This window comes from Myxine glutinosa, chromosome 13 (genome assembly GCF_964187855.1).
Source record: "Myxine glutinosa chromosome 13, kmMyxGlut1.1, whole genome shotgun sequence".
Taxonomy (NCBI): domain Eukaryota; kingdom Metazoa; phylum Chordata; class Myxini; order Myxiniformes; family Myxinidae; genus Myxine; species Myxine glutinosa.
Window position 1 is genome coordinate 33,735,589 of NC_136273.1, and position 15,992 is coordinate 33,751,580.

Consider the following 15,992-nt stretch of genomic DNA (forward strand, 5'->3'; position numbering starts at 1 on the left):
CTGTTTCAGCCACACCCATTGCTGACAGGTATATCTAATCAAGCACACAGCCATGCAATCTCCATAGACAAACATTGGCAGAAGAATGGGCCATACTGAAGAGTTCAGTGACTTTAAATGTGGCACCGTCATAGGATGCCACCTTTCCAACAAGTCAGTTCGTCAAATTTCTGCCCTGCGAGAGCTGCCCCGGTCAACTGTAAGTGCTGTTATTGTGAAGTGGAAACGTCTAGGAGCAACAACAGCTCAGCCACGAAGTGGTAGGCCATACAAGCTCGCAGAACTGGACCATCGAGTGTCGAAATGCGTAAAAATCGTCTGTCCCCAGTTGCAACACTCACGGCGGAGTTCCAAACTGCCTCTGGAAGCAATGAGAACTGCGGTCAACTGTAAGTGGTCAACTGTAAGCCTTAAAAAAAACCCCACTGAAAACACGTCCTGGTGAAGGTCTGCAATCTCTGATTGCTCTTTCTCGTTTGCTAATTACTATCCCCACCCGGGTCATACTATCCTCTGCAGCTAAAGTATCAAACAAACCCGGCTACGCCATTGTTAGACGAGCAGTCTTGTTTTTTTGAAGAAGCAGAATGTGATGTGTGATGAGACCTGGGTCAATCATTTCACATCAGAGTCAAGTTGAGCCAACATGCAATGGAGACATTGTTGGTTGCCACCACCAAAAAATTCGAGCTTCAGCCAATAGGAGGAAAGATTTGGGCAAAAGTGTTTTGGGACCTTCATGATCTCATTCACCTGGACACCCAGTTTAACGTACATCCAAAGGACAGCACACGCATATTGATGATTCAATCTACCTGTGAAACACCAGTATCATAATTCATAATTATTAGCTGGGTTGGGATTGAAACCCCAGCTGGACAGCTCGAAGGCCAGGGTGCATACCTCCAGGACCTGGGCAATCCTGTCAGCCCATTAATGTTTTTTGAATGAAGAAGACATCAAAGCACGAGTCCTGAAATATCTGCGTGCCCGTCCCATTTTTTACACAGATGGTGTCAGTGTGCTACAGTATCATTGGGACAGGTGTGACGTGCAAGAGGGAAATACCGCGAGAAATGTCGGATGTTTCATCAACCCTATGATACCTTTTCATTTTCGCAAATAAAAATAATCCATATAATTACATACAACATGCGACACAGCGATTGTGAACACGATTATCGATCACGATTCGCGATCATCACGATCATAGGGTATCGATCACGATTTGAAACACGATGGAATAATATTTACCGATATGAACAGTGATGTGGCTTTTATTGAAATTCTAAAGATACTGTTTAGACTTTGATGATTTGCGAGTAATATGATTCAACGGATGTTTATATGAATCGTTTAAAATAAAGAAACCTTCAATTTCTGATATTTTGCCTTTTCATTTGGGCCTCCCAATTGAACCCCGCCCATGGGGCGGGTACCGTTGCTAGTTATTAATAATAACATCAATTAAATGAACAGGTGTCTGTCATGGAATGTCGGTAACTTGAGTGTCCCAACTTATGACCTGAACGTTTTTAATTCTCTACTCGTTGGTGTAAAATATTTGAAAAATAGAAAACTCGTGGTGTTCAAACTTTGGACCACGTGGTTTTCACCGAAAGAGAGTAATCGGATCAATAAATAAATAAATGAATATACAGGTTATTAATATAAAAAATGCATAGGGGGCGTGGCCACATTCCAATGTGACGTCACTTTGTTTGCTATTTGTCACAATGAGAATTCCTGCAATAGAGAACTCTTAAGACAAAGCTCTGTGGTTAAAGCTTCATTCGTGGATTGGTGTGGACGAGAGATGTGGTTCATTTCCATTGTGGTGTTCATGCTGGTTCGTTGTGCGACATCCCGACCACCACAGCAGGTAAGCCGTAAGCGGGGATTGTAAGAGACAACAGGTACACAACGTACGTGCTCGGACAAGGTACACAACGGACGCACTCGTTTTGGGTCGATGGGAAAGCGAACAGGTGGTGTGTTCCGTGTTAAATTTCTAATGTTTTCGATTGGAGAGGGAATTGGATTCGACGAAAAAACTGTGCAAAGGCCTGAGTGATCTGCCGCGGCATCATCTTGTCTTGGATTAGATAACATGCAAATATGGTCGAGTGCACTGATCGAGGGATTTCCGGTGCCGGGTCAACTCTTACCTGGGTGTTTCTTGCCTTTCACCCCTTTGTCATGTATGAAGCTGCAAATATTCACCGTTGTATCCCTACACCATGACCGCATGGTATCCCTCCGCCCCAGCTCGGATGGCGCTGCAGTTAATCGGGCCTGTATCGGCAGAGTCAATAAACGCATACCTGCCAACGTTTTTGAAAGAAAAGCGGTAGGCTGCCGTGCGACGCTAGTCCCTAGGGGGGTCCGGGGGCATGCCCCCCCGGGAAATTTTCAAAAAAATGAAGCAAAATGGTGCAATCTCCTGCATTTTGAGACCACAGTTTGCTGAAATATATCAACATATTTTTAGAGTGAAAAAGAGAAAACTTGGGTGAAAATGAGTGTCGGGTGAAAATATTTGCACTTGTTCAAACCTGTCGAACCAGACGATTCGTTTGTAGCATTCCGAATGGGTGTGAGCAGAAATTTATGAGGATCGAGTTACGTGGAAGTGCATTGGATCTTATGAGAGATTTTTTCATTCCCACATCATGAAAACGAAATTTGTGTGTAAGTGACCTGCCTCTGGTCAACCAAAGATATTTTCGATTCTGATTTAACATTTCATTACATATTTCCTCAGCCCCAATAAATGGAGGGTTGAGAAGAAGAAGAAGAAGAAGAAGAGGTAGAGGTTGGGTAGCAGAGGAAGAAGAAGACATATTGCATTGAATCAGCCCTGGCAACGCCGGGTATTTCAGCTTGTAACACATAATACAGAAATTAATTGTAAACGAAGAGTGCGAAACAATTGGTTAAGAAACGAACTCGAAATTAAATACCATTTTGGTATCCAATTCGAACTGACAAGAAACCGTTTTTTTATCGTGACGTCACAAAACGGTGGAATCACGATTGTCGTGTCGCATTGTCGCATTGTTGTCACACAGTTGAAGTTTTTTCGACATGATGCGGCAGCAAGTCTTCATTCTCGCTTTGCTCTCGTCTTTATTTTTGATATACTACCTCGGCTATCTGACAAAACTTCCACAGGTGAGTTTTAAACGAGTAGGAACATTCAGATGTTCAAAATCAGAACATTCAGAACATTCAAATGGACAAAATGTCGGGGAGAGCGTTATTTTAAACTCAATGCTCTGACTTCATCCGTGCCTACTCCACCAATCAATAGTCCCATCTTAGCAGTCCTTGCGCCAATCAATCCCGGAGCAATCACTGCTCTTCGGGGCGTCGCCTCCCGGACCTCCTGTGCCTGTGTGCTCACCAGGTCGGTGGTATCAGCGGTAGTTTTTAATGTCCTGCTTCCAGTTCGTTTTTATTTCGTGTTATAAATGCGCGATTGCCTGGCTATCTGTGTGTGTTGCTGGTGTCATAAGAAACAGAGGAAAAATAACAGAGGGATTAATTACATACAAGGGATTAATTACCCATAATCCTTAACCAATTAACATAACCCCACCCCTCGTGATGGGAACGAAGATACGCTCTTGTACAACATACGGTCTACTCGATCCCTACTTATGATACATGGGGCTTCTTCTTCTTCATGACAATCAGAGCACACTACCTATGCAAATCTACCTGGGCAAAGGTATTGCCTACCGTCCCCCCTCCCCCCACAAACGTAACATTATTTTCAAAATAAAAACTTTTCAAGAATTTTCCCAAAACAAATTTTTTTAACACAATGTTGGGCTTCTGCCAATTTAGATGACCTTTTGACCTCTGTAGACATAAATTTAATTTATTGCTAAGCTATTATGTTTCTACTTTGTGCTTATACAACTTATTTCACACGAAGATTGTTAATAAAGGAGTATAAGTTGTGGGTGGAATGGTGCTGTAGCGGTTACCGCTGGATGCACACAATCGCCTTGCACCGGCCAGAACACGGCCAGACGCGCCTCTCCCGGGCATGCCCGGACTCACTGTTCCCGGGCACGCCCGAACCTCCCGGGCACGCCCGGTCTCGCCTTTCCAGGGCTCGCCCAGAGCGTCCGGGCATGCCCGCTATCGCCTTTCCAGGGCTCGCCCAGAGCGTCCGGGCATGCCCGCTATCGCCTTTCCAGGGCTCGCCCGAACCTCCCGGGCACGCCCGCTCTCGCCTTTCCAGGGCTCGCCCGAACCTCCCGGGCATGCCCGCTCTCGCCTTTCCAGGGCTCGCCCGAACCTCCCGGGCATGCCCGCTCTCGCCTTTCCAGGGCTCGCCCAGAGCGTCCGGGCATGCCCGCTATCGCCTTTCCAGGGCTCGCCCAGAGCGTCCGGGCATGCCCGCTATCGCCTTTCCAGGGCTCGCCCAGAGCGTCCGGGCATGCCCGCTATCGCCTTTCCAGGGCTCGCCCAGAGCGCCCGGGCACGCCCAGCCTCGACTTGCCAGGCCGCAGCCAAACACGCCCGGGCAGGTCCAGACTCGCCTTTCCAAGGCTCGCCCTTGACACCCGGGCATGCCCGGTATAGCTTTTGCCGGGCAAACTTCCCGACATAAATGTGTATATATATTGCTGCCCGCTAAACGGGCTTGAGAGAATACCTGAGCTGTTTTGTTTCAATAAAGCAACTCGGACGAATTCCGTCTTTGGTCGCGTCAATTCTTTCGACTCGCGTTGGAGCGCAGTTCCTTCAGTGCCAAACTTCATTTCCCCTACTCCTGAAAAAGGAGACGTTTTAAGACTTGATCCCGGTATTTTTAAAATACCTGTATATATATATATATAAGACATGTTTAATGATGACAGAGTATTGTGATGCAGTTTCTGATTCAGGAGACCTTAAATCACCAGAAACCATTTAAAAACATTTTATGTGCACAATTTCATGTACCGATCTAAAATATATGCATCTGGCAACTGGACTATGAAATATAGGTCCCAGAATGCTTTGCCTCCATTCCCTTTGGATTTCCTCTCATCAAAACACAGTTAAATAGTTTATTCAGGACCTGAACCCCATATTCACCGAGGCAGGTCCATACTTCACTCGTATCTCATCAGGTCCTACTGATTTGCTAATTTTCATCACTCTTAAATCGGCTGTCTTGTCTTGCAGTACTTTTTTGTACAAATCAAAGATTCCAGGAGCAGCGTTTAAAAAGGAGTAGGTCAGTGAGTGTTGGTACACAGTTTAAATCCCATATCCAATCTTCCTTGTCTGACATTTAAATCGTTGCGATCCATCTTTGCCATGAGGATGTGATGAGGAATATAAAGAGATTTATCTTCAGTTGGAAACTTCAGGTTAACTTTCCCCACCAAGTGAAGTTGGAATTTGTCCCATCAAGGCAAAATCTTCTTCATGGTCGTGTCGATGGAGGAATCTTCATGGTGTACTTTTTCTGTAAATAGTAACACACATTGCACTCGTTTGTGTCGTGGAAATTGATACCGACAAACTACATATCAGGGCTGGCAGACCTAAGCAGTTTGTACACTCATCTCTGAGCTGTCTTACCTGTGTTCGAATCTCGAGCCACTGTGAATGCACTCTAAAACACTTCAAGAACATCTTGTTCTTACCTTGTCACGACCTTTTTGGTTTTGTAAAATAATTGTAAACATATTGTATCGTTTAATATACAATTAAACAACCATTTCTCCTTCCCCTGCCCTTGTCTAATTTCCATACATTTTCCAGAATCATGCTGTGGAGGAAGGAGGGATGTCCATGGTTCGTGATGTCGTGCTCGTCACGATCACCTTACTCTTGTTTATAGGAGTAATTATATTTGAAACATCACGTTGGTTCAAGAAGAAGAGTAACAGAAAAAAGCCCTGCAGTCACAGGTAAAGAACACAAGTGACTTTTTATCAATATTTATGATGATTTAATCCAATGGGACAAGATAGCTCAGAAATTTGAAACGTGTTTACATAAATTTTTTATGAATAATCAAAGGTTCAGATGGTCCAAGGAGAGCAGAGGGCCGATATGTCGCTCTACCGTACTTGGGTGGAACGTCTGAGATGGTCGAGCGATGTACTGGTACTTCCCTCATGCCTGGCACCGAATTGGCGGCACTTTTCATCAATATTTATAGTGCCTTCATCAAAGGGGCCAAGATTGTTCAGAGATTTTAAAAAGGAGTTTACATTAAATGCTTTTGCGTAATCAAGTCTTGGAATTACACAGGTTGATCACAGTATAATGCAGGAAGATATGGGATTCAGCGGCAAAATGGAATGGTGAAAAATTTGTATTATTTAAGAGAAATCTTGGAGGGCAATGAAGGAACAGGACTTGGATAAAAGTATCTTGGAATAAATGTGAAGAGTTTGGAGGTATCCCGACAAACAAGTGCATTTAGCCTGTATAAGGGCAGCCGTAGTGTATGGAAGTGAAACTGGGGCCATGGGGATGGAAGGTGAAAGAAGAATAGAAGGAAGACACGGGATGTCGAGAAGGATTTTTGGTCTTTCATTGAACGATAAATGGCGGAGCGTAGATCTTGAAGAAATACGACAACATTTCAAGTATGGAGATTGAATTGAGAAAGAGAAGGTTTAGATCATTAAGTCATGCAGCCAGAAGGACAGATGATGAAACAATTAAGAAGATTGTAAGTTTGCAGAAAGAAAATGCAAATGGAGATATTCCATGAATCGACCAACTGCCTGAAATAGGTGGAATGTGGTTTAAGGAATCTGATGATGAAATATTTGCTTGTTTTATGTTTTGGGTTCATCGTTCCACACTTGTTTACGAACCTTGTTTAAGTTACATCTGCACGCTTGATATTCCGTATCCCATAGCATTTCAACACTCGTGGAACATGTTTGTTTCTGTTTTACAAAAGCATGCATTCAATACTTTACATGTTGTGAAATACTTCATTTTAGCTTGAACTGAGAATCTTTGTTTTTATCTTGCAGTTTACGATGTGGACGCAAACGAAAAGGGAAAGAAGAATTGAAGGACGACCCACCATTGGTAAACGGGATTCAGGAAAATGAACACCTTGAGATGCAGAAAACAGAGGAAAAGGAAGAAGAGGTTCTGGAGATGAAGGAAACAATTGATTTCACAAAAAAACAAGACTCTGTTAATAAAGAACAAGCTGAAGAACAAGAAGAAGAAGAAAAATTGCGGGAAGAGGAAGAAAATCTGCAGGAATTGAAGGAGAGGTTGGTCCAAAACGAAATAAATCTGACAAAAAGAGAGCAGTTGGTTCAGGAAAAAGAAGAGGAGTTGAAGGAAAAGGACGTGCGACTGAAATTAGGAAAAGTATTATGGCTAATGGAGGAAGAACAGCAGAGAGAGAAAGAGGAAGCAGAGCAGAGGAAAATAAATGAACAGGAGCGGAAAAAACAAGAAGAGCTTCGGATAAGAAATGAGGAAGAATGCAGACATGCAAAACAGAAAAAGTATTTTCAGGAAGAAAAAGTCAAATTCGGGATCTGGGAAACACAGACAAACACAGAACTTAAGCAGAGAATGATTGCTGTGGAAAAAATCGTTAAAAACAGGATGAAAAAAGTGCGGCAATTGAAAGATGTGCAGAAACGTACGGAACAGAAGCTGAAGCAAGAAGAGGGCTTTGAAACGTTGATGATGAAAACAAAAGATGAAAACCTACGGGAAAAACAGCTTCATATCGACAAAAAATCTGAGGAGCTCAAAGATCGAGAGCGCAACCTGCAGACATTAGAGGAAGAGAATAGTCGAAGAGAGGGAAAGCAACAGGAAGAACGAGGGGGATGTGAAATGGTATGGAAAACGAAAGAGTTGATTTTATTGAAAAGAGAACAAGAGATGAGAGAAAGAAAACACAATGTGGAGATAAAGACGCAGGAGCTGTTGGTGAGGGAGACGAAAGTGAAAAAACTAGAAATGCTTGATTATCAACAAATCCAAGAAGTGCTTGAAACAACAGATGAAGGGTTACAGCAGCAACAGAAACATCAGGATGTTCATCAGGTGCCGCCCGAACCAAAGCTTAAAGGTGACGACGGGGTGCAGCGGCAACATAAGGATGTTCATCAGGTGCCACCTGAACCAAAGCTTAAAGTTGACGACGGGGTGCAGCAGCAACATCAGGATGTTCATCAGGTGCCACCTGAACCAAAGCTTAAAGGTGACGACGGGGTGCAGCGGCAACATCAGGATGTTCATCAGGTGCCACCTGAACCAAAGCTTAAACGTGACGACGGGGTGCAGCGGCAACATCAGGATGTTCATCAGGTGCCACCTGAACCAAAGCTTAAAGGTGACGACGGGGTGCAGCAGCAACATCAGGATGTTCATCAGGTGCCGCCCGAACCAAAGCTTAAAGGTGACGACGGGGTGCAGCGGCAACATAAGGATGTTCATCAGGTGCCGCCCGAACCAAAGCTTAAACGTGACGACGGGGTGCAGCAGCAACATCAGGATGTTCATCAGGTGCCGCCCGAACCAAAGCTTAAAGGTGACGACTGGGTGGTGCAACGAAAGAAACAGAAGCATGTTCATTCGTTGCGCAAACTGAATCCTCACGGTGGTGATGGGGTGCAGCAGCAACAGCAGGATGTTCATCGGCGGCCGCCTGAACCGAAGCCTCTTCGCAGGGATGAACCAGCGGAGCTTGAAAACCGAAAAAAGAATCTCATGTTCCGAGGACTAAACGAAAGCAAAAATGACATGCAGCTTGTGGCAAAGTTGCTCAGCGTTATGAACTTGAACATCAAACCTGAATGTACTTTCCGCGTGGGATACCATGTTGGGAAAAGACCGGTGAAAGTTGTATTCAGATCCGTCTCTGATCGGAATCTCGTTCTTTATAACAACAATAAGGTACGGAATTTCAATGATCCGTCTCAATGCTCCAAAAACATTTTTATCACTCCAGATTACACTGTTGTTGAAAGAGAAGAGCAGGCAAAGCTGCAGGATCATCTTCAGGAAATGAGGGAAATTGACCCAAACGGTCAATATACCATCAAAAGAGGCAAAGTAGTCAAGCAGGCCAAGGGCATCCATAGATGGTGACCCTCCCTCCTTATCTCCCACAATCCACTCGGTAGAACACATACCTCCGCCAGGCTGAACAGTTTATGGTTTTTATCCCACTGATAGGCCAAATCAGGATTCGGACCTGAACCACAATCAAATCATTTCGTCCGTGTCACATACCCAACCTCTCCACAAAATTTCGTCCAAATCCGTTCACAACTTTTTGAGACATCTTGTTCACAAACAATCAGACAAAAAACAGACAGAGGTGAAATCATAACCTCCATCCACCTTCGGTGGCAGAGGTAAAAAAAAAAAGAAAAAAAAAGAGGATAATGTACATATGAAGACAATGTACTCCGCCATATGAAGACCTCACAGTGAAGACCTGCTGTAAAGGAAGCCCAGCCGTCATGTCGGGCTGCAACAACAACAGTTCAGTTTTGTCCTCCAACGACAACAGAGGACCTGATGGAAGGGAATCCCAGGCGTGATGACTGGCAGCAACAACATGACCTACAACAGGTAAGCCCTCCTCAATACTATGGGGCAGGTGAGATGAACACACTGGGTGCAAACACAACCAACACAAAGATGAAGACATTAAATTTGAAATAAATTTGGCACTTCTTCTTTTACAGACATTACTGTTCGTGCTTCCTTTGATGAAGAAGACCATCCTTAATTGTGGAGTTAATTGTAATTCTAATTTCGCTGGGAAAGGTAATTTATTGGCATGGTCATCCCCATGCAGAATAAATAACAAGAACTTTAACTCCATACATTTATTTTTGTACCCTTTCCTGAACAAGTTATCAGACTGATGAACATGTCAATGTGTTTAATCTTTCATTTTTCATAGAAGAGGAGCTCGTTGCCTCCTCCACACCCTCACCTGAAACCATCCTACCTGTTGGAACGTAAGTTGTCAAGATTCTTGCCTTACATTACAAATTATTCCAGACTTTGTCCAAACTGCATGTCCTTCACCTCCATTGTGTCTATCATTTTGTCTCTGCCTCAGAAATGTTGAACAAGTGAATATTTTGCTGCACTCTAATCCAGCCGATCACCGAACCAATCTTCAAATTTTTTTTTTTTTTTTTTTGTGTATACAAGATCGAGGCTCGTGAAAGAGCGAACATTAATCACACAGAAAGACAAACAGACACACAAAACAAATAACATCGGGAGCGGTAGACAAGATGGGGAGAGAGGGGGAAGGACACAAACACAACATTTGAGAGCAGGGACCGAGAGACATGGAGACATCGAGAGAACTGTGGGAGGGAGAGGGCTTTGGGGGGAGGCATGGGAAGGGGTGGGGGGTGGGAGAGGTATAAAACATATGGACACTGCCAAGACTTCCAGGAAAGAAGTTGGAATTTCAAACAAGGTGGATCTGGGGTGAATTAGTGGGGGTAGAAAAGATCAAGGTTTTGGATGGGGGAAGATAAGAGATGGTGGTGAACAGCTGTTTTGAAGACCTGGAGGGAGGAGTGTGATTGAAGTGAGTGTGGGAGTTTGTTCCAGAGGCGGGAGAAAAGAGGAATGAAAGAGTGAAGGTGAGCAGAGAGCCGAGATTTCGGCAGTTTAACCATCAGAGGGTGGCTGGCAGATCTTCTGCGACCTGTAGGAATATTTGGGGGACAGAGCACAGAGAGAGCTGGGGGAGCAAGGCCGGAGAGGAGTCGGTAGAAGACAGAAAGACCACCTACCTGCCTGCGGTGAGTGAGTGAAAGGCCCTCAGAGACAGCTTCATCGCGGGAGATTCCAATGATTCTGAAAGCTTTGGATTCAACAGCGTGAAGCCGAGCCAGGTGTGAGGCAGGAGCACCAGCCCATAGGGGAGAACAGTATTCCATTGAGCTGCGGATGAAAGCCTTGTATGTGGTGAGGAGCTCAGGTGTGCCTAGGAAGGACTTCGCACGACGGAGGATGCCCAGTCGGCGACTGGCTTTGGAGGCCAGCTTGGAAATGTGGTTTTCCCAAGAAAGATCATGGCAGATGGTGAGACCCAAAAGCTTGAGCGACAGAACTTCTTGGAGAGGATTGTTGAGAAAGTAGATGGGAGGGTTGTCCAGTCGATCTTTTCGGAGAGACATAGTAAGAGTGTGAGATTTGTCAGGATTGAAAGACATGTTCCACATGTTTGACCAGTCTGTGATTTTGTCCAGGTCTTCAGAGAGTGAGGAGGCTGCAGACTGCCGATCTGAGGGAAGAGGAATGGAGCGGCAGAGAGTGGAGTCATCAGCAAAGAGATACAGAGGATTTTCCAGAGAGTCGGAGAGATCATTGATAAAGACCAGAAAAAGCACAGGGCCCAGCACACTGCCTTGGGGAACTCCAGCCTGAACAGGAAGGGGAGATGAGAGAAATCCATTCAGGGCCACACGTTGACTACGACCAGAGAGGAAGTCCGCAAGCCATGCATGGAGATTTCCATGGATACCATAGGAGGAGAGTTTGGTGAGCAGAGCTGGGTGCCAGACCGTATCGAAGGCACGTGATATGTCAAGGGAGACAGCTCTGATTTCCTGTTTGGCATTGAGGACCTCCATCCATTGTTGAGACAGCAGAAGCAGCATGTCCAGAGTAGAGTGACCTGGTCTGAAACCAAATTGATGATCAGAGATCAAGCCATTGGAGAAGAGGAAAGATTTCATATCCGAAGCAATGATGGATTCCATGACTTTGCTGATAATTGGGAGCAGGCTGATTGGTCTGTAGTTGCAAGGATCTGTTTTTGCACCTTTTTTGTGTAAAGCGGTAATGTTTGCTGATTTCCAGGATGCTGGCAGATGACCTTGAGCAAAGGATAGGGTGAAAAGAACAGAGAGAGGGTGAGATAGAGCGGCAGAGCAGGATTTTAGGACCCGTGGGCTGATGCCATCTGGTCCAGTTGCAGAATCAGAGTCGAGGTTTGACAAAAACTCCTCCACCTTGTCAGGAGAGAAGGTCACAGAGTCCAGGAGCAGTTTGGTTCGACTGGGAAAGGTGGGAACAGAGAGAGATGGGTTTGGGACTAAGGATTTTGAGGCAAACACAGAGTTGAGGCATTCGGCTTTGTCACGTGCGATGTCAACTGTGTGGCCATTTGAGGTAAGGGAGGGGATGGAGGGGGAACAAACACCAGAAACGGATTTGACCAGACGCCACCAGGATTTGGAGGAAGGAGACAGGTTTGAGAGTTCATTCTTGAGTGAGGAGAGATAGTGCTTCCTGGCACTCCTGAGGGTAGACACACACTTGTTCCGAGCTTGGTGGAAGGAACTGAGATTTCCTTCAGTTGGATTAGCCTTCCAAGAGGCAAAGGCAAGTTGTTTCAGGGCAACTGCCTCACCACAAGCTTCAGTGTACCATGGACGGGAGGAAGGGTAAGACAACTGAAGGCGAGATGGGATAAATCTGTGCATGAGAGAGATCAGTTTGCTTTGGAAGAATTCCCAGGAAGAATTGATGTCAGAGGCAGTGGAGATGGGAGACCAATCCAGACGATTGATGGCTGCTTGAAGACCGTCCCAGTCGGCCTGAGTGAAATGCCAGACTCGTCGACGCTGAGGAGGCTCTCTGAGAATGGCCAGAGAGATGTCCACTTTGACAAGCACATGATCAGAAGAACCGATTTGAGCAGAAGAAGAGCAGCAGACATTAGCAGGGAAGTTAGTCATAAACAAGTCTAGAAGAGAAGATACTCCATTGGCTGAGATCCGGGTCGGGAAATTGACAGATTGTGTCAATCCCAGTGAGTCACAGAAGTCCTTTGCTGAGGTGCCATGACTGGTGAGAGAGGAACCTACACCCAACCAGGTGGCATGATGACAATTGAAGTCACCAGATATGAGGAAGAGAGAGTTGGGATGAGTGGATAGAAGTTGGTCCATGTTGTCAGACAGTGAAATGTAGATGGAGTCATCACTGTTTGGGGGACGGTACAGAACACATATGAACAAAAGGTGGGAGCGGAGAGGAAGCCGTAGCCAGAGGTACTCCTGGGGGTGAGGAAGAGAGAGGGCAGTGCAAGGAGAGTGAGGAAGAGAGTTTTTGATAAATATAGCCACCCCACCACCAGGCCGAGGCTCAGGTCTATCATACCGGAGGAGGGAGTAACCAGGAAGAGATATTAAGGAATCAGAGACATCTTGAAGGAGGAAAGTCTCTGTTAAGCAGATCAAGTCTGGATTGTCAGAAGCAACCTGTATGGAGAGATCAGTCAGGTTTGAGCGAAGGCCCCGGATGTTTGAGGTCCATACCGTTAATGAAGAGAGAGGGGGAGCATCGGGTACAGGACAGGGGAGGGGAGGAGTAGGGTAAGATGAAGGATGAGAGGGGGAGGTAGGGAGAGCAGTTGTTAGTGTGTCAGCGATTGCAGAAGAGTTCCAAGAAAGGGAAGGATGAGGAGGATGAAAGGTTTGAAGGTGAAGGGATGAGGCACAGAGAGGGGTTGTTTGAGGGGGGGCAGAGGAAAGAAGAAGGTTTGGGGGGTGGAGGTATGAGATAGAAGGGAGACGAAGTGGGGAGGAGGCAGCTTTGAGGAGGAGGGGGGAGGAGGGAGAATTGGAGAGGAATGGTATGGGGGGAGATTTGAATGGGAGGGGTTGGGGGGGAGTTTTGAAGGGGAGGAGTGAGGGGGGAGTTTAGGAGGGGAAGGGCAAGGGGGGAGTTCAGGAGTGGAAGGGCAAGGGGGAGTTCAGGAGTGGAAGGGCAAGGGGGGAGTTCAGGAGTGGAGGGGTAGGGGGGGAGTTTAAGAGTGGCGGGGCAAGGGGGGAGTTTAGGAGTGTAGGTGCAAGGGGAGGGATTTGGATGGGAGGGGCAAGAGGGGAGTTTAGAAAGTGGATGATTAATGAAAGACGAACATTGAAAACAAATTGGGTTTGTTGTGATTTTCAAGTTAGCAATCCGGTTCAGAATGATGGAGGAGGGATGGAATGAATGTGAATTTAGACCATGTAGTGAGGGAGACGTATAAGATATTGAATTTCTTTTTTTTGAGGTGGAATGAGTTGGAGAGGAAATTGAGAAAAGCCTTTTAAATAGGAAGAAAAACAGCGTGTTGTAAAATACCACCGAGTAAAACACTGAAGGGGAAAGGTTATACATATTTAAATAATATTTAAACAGAACCGTGAACAATCTTATGTGCACAAAAATACCAACGGGGGGAGAGCCGAGAGGGACCACCACGAGTCACGTGAAGGGCAAACGGACCACCACGAGTCACGTGAAGGGCAAAATTGGTGGAAGACTGGCATGAGTGTTAATGTACCCATATAAAGGTCATTGTGAACACCTGGATGAGCATTAATTAATTGTTTGAAATTTTTTCTGGCAAATCCAGTGGGAGTTTGTGATGAAGAAAATCAAGATGTGAAATTGAAGGTGAAATAAAATAAAAATTCAATTGCGATTCAGAAAGGAATGCAGACAATGCAGTATTTCCAGGATTGCGGTTGTTAAGCATGATAACAATAATAATAATAATAATAATAATAATAATAATGCTAATAATGAATTTATTGTCACATATATGCAATTGTCGAAGAAGAGAATTGTCTTCAACTCAGAGGGTGTACAAAACAAATTTATTTAATGATCACAGAGAACTGAAACATAGTACGCTTAACAATATGATCCGTTCTCACTGACATCTTCTCTCGAGTGGCCTTCTATTTCCTGGTGGACCCGTGGGTGGGAGGGAAAAATGTGAAGGCCACGCAAAGACATACCCCTCTGTTTGCCAGAGTTATAAAACTCATGATTACAATCAAGGCTGCCAAGTTATCACAGAAGGATTCATGAATCTGATCGGATAGCCCTGAGGAAAGAAAGGTTTTTACAATTGAGACATTCCATCACATGCTGAGAGAGAGAGAGACATATGCAGATGTGACCGAAGATTAAAACAATGAAAGTTGTAAATGTTGAGAGTTAATCCGTTGCAACCCCAGACAAGTTGGCGCCAGTCTATCATCATTCCGGCAACTCACTGACGAACGCTTTGGCACAGGGATAATTATGGACTTTTTCAAAACATGGAGAATTTTACAAAGCTGAAGTGACCAGTTGAAAAGTAAAGTAAAAATGGGCGACAGTTCATCAGCATGAGAGACCGCAGCAGCCCGGGGCTGGCACAATCAGGACCAGTCACTTTCCTGACCTTCACGTTCATCAGAACACGCCGAGTGTCATTTCTGGAGATCACAAAAGCTTGAGCAGTCACTTCCACTGTGGTTGGTGCTGTGCCCACCGGGTGATCGAATTGGCTGTAAAAATGAGTCAGTTTGGCTGGCAATGTGTGTCGTCATTCCTTGGATATTTCAACTTCGGCTTGTAACGAGTGATCGTGGGGAGATCCTGCCAGAGTTATTTGGCATTCGCACTCATGATTCGCACTCCTCCAGCAATTTTCTTGATTTCTGCATTATTTAGGCTGAAATCGCCGGGTACTTGACATCTCAATGAGCAACGTTGGCTTTTCCTTTTTGTTCCTGAGTACTATCTCTGTCACAGTCCTTTGCTTTCTCTGTTCACGCTGGATGGCATCATCAGGTCGTGAGCATTATGTCCTTCTTTACAATGATTGCTTTTCTTTCATGTTTCCATGAGTTTTGTGAAACTGGGATATTGAAATTTCTGCAGATGTGCCAGTAGATTACTCCACATAACTTGTGTCTTTGGGTGTACAGCTGTTCTGACATGAGTTTTTTTTGTTTTTTTTACATCCAGATAGGATGTGACTCCTGGTTTCTGTTTCTACCTTGCAGAACATTCTCTGTCCCAGTTGAGCTGCCTCTTCTTCGCTATTCCAGTGATCCTTCTTTGTCTATCCAAAATCTGTCCAACTCTTTTTTTGTATTTTCCAGCTCTTTTGTCTTTCTCCCAGTTGTCAGTTGTTGCATGCAGGGGAAGAAGGTGTCGTAGCAGCCACT

The 15,992-nt window shown here is 45.1% G+C and overlaps 1 long non-coding RNA gene across 1 annotated transcript; it reads left to right on the top strand.

Annotated features, from left to right (window-relative positions):
* Window positions 1-9,425: 9,425 nt before the first annotated feature.
* On the top strand, window positions 9,426-10,182 carry LOC144888553 (uncharacterized). Its single transcript, XR_013621134.1, has 3 exons — window positions 9,426-9,588; window positions 9,705-9,786; window positions 9,926-10,182. It is a non-coding gene; the product is annotated as an uncharacterized LOC144888553 (long non-coding RNA).
* The last annotated feature ends 5,810 nt before the right edge of the window (window positions 10,183-15,992 follow it).